This window comes from Corvus hawaiiensis, chromosome 15 (genome assembly GCF_020740725.1).
Source record: "Corvus hawaiiensis isolate bCorHaw1 chromosome 15, bCorHaw1.pri.cur, whole genome shotgun sequence".
Lineage (NCBI taxonomy): Eukaryota > Metazoa > Chordata > Aves > Passeriformes > Corvidae > Corvus > Corvus hawaiiensis.
The window spans coordinates 17374387-17376057 of NC_063227.1; positions in this window are offsets into that span (position 1 = coordinate 17374387).

The following is a 1671-nucleotide window of genomic DNA, read 5'->3' on the forward strand; positions in this document are numbered from 1 at the left end:
AGAAACTGTCAGCGAAGGAGAAACTGCAACTTGTGTTTTCAGCTGCCTTCCTCATCTTAAAACTGTTGCTGAGGAGGGGGTCAAAGAGCAGATTACTTCTGGAAAACCAAATGTACTTTTCATTCCATAAGTGGAGTAGTAATGACTCTCTAATGCAACTAGTTGCAAAAGCAGGGAGGAGTTGGTGGCTGAAATACTCTATCCTGAAATTTTCTTGGCCCAAAATTTGCACAGCCACTATTTTCATGTAGTTCATTACAATTAATATTCAATCGTACTTTACTTGTTGACGTTTGAATGTTGAGATGTATTTTTGTTCTTATGCCAAATATACTTACCTGAATAATCAAATGGAGATTTATTCTACTTAAAAAAAAATATGCAGTGTTAGAATTTGTTATGCTGGTTTATATTTTATTTCTCTTTCACTGGTGAGATGATTTAAAATTAATAAAACACAATTCCATAGGAGGTGTTTCTGCATTGTCAGATTTTTCAAGGTAGGGCAATGGAATAGAATTACAGCTCACAAGAGTCAGTGCTGATATGAGGGATGTTGTTCTTAATTTTAACATTTTTGGAAAAGATAGATTAGAACTGACTTTTCTTTCACCAGATTAGTAATGAGTTTTTTAAAATATTGGGCTAGAAGCAGCTTTTGTCAGATGAAGAATTTTTAAAATTTTATTTTTCATCTTTATTTTTGGACTCGTAGTTGCATGGAAATGAACTTTGCTAACTTTGAATTCCAGCTCTTAGCTAAACATCTTAGAAAGGAACATTTACAAAACATATAAGTAAAACTGTTTGTGAAATCTGATTATATTATCTGGGAAGCTTTACAGATTGCATGGAAGGTATTTTCTACCTTGAATTTTGGTTCCAGTGTTTTAACTGATACAGACAAAAATGGCTCTAAAGGAGAAAACGTGTAACCAACTCTGTCATAATTATCAAACCAAGGTCTTCTTAGAACACAAAGGAAATTGAAACCCAGGGGAATGAATTGGATAAATCAACTGCAACTTGTATTTTTGAACTGAGAATGTCCCTATTTTTCTTTTAAAAATACAGTAAAACAAAAAGCAGTAGTGCAAGAGGAACTAAGTTTGGCCTGACTGTGTGCTTTCTAAGAGATTTGGGAGGGTTCTGCCACTTAAGGATCACATGATAATAGTATTATTGATGTACTCCTTGTAAAAATGTAATTGCTTGGTTCAGTCAGAAAGACACAGCTGAACAGAGGTTTGTGTGGAGAGAATCTTCTTCCTGAGTGAGGTTAGAGAATTCTAGGAGATGCAGAGTTCCAGCTGTGGGCTGAGGCATGGAATCCTCAGTGGCCCGGCAGAGAGGATGTGCTGTCTGTGGGTGTGGTGTTTTCCTGGAAAAGTGTGAACAGTTTCACAGCTGAATAACCCAGACCCAGATCCTGACATGCACCTGCATTTCCAGGGCTGGAGGCTTTTGGTGCCCCTGAAACCTGCATGTCCTTCAGATCTGGGTTGGACTCAGTCTTTTCACAGAAGTGAACATAGTTAGATTTATTGGGGGAAAAATCAACTTTCATTGTCTTCTGTCTGCTCCTCAGCTTTGACAATGTTTGGGCCTACTCAGTATTGCTTCAAATAACAAAATTGCTGCTGCAATTCTGATCAAAAAAAAGAGCTCCTG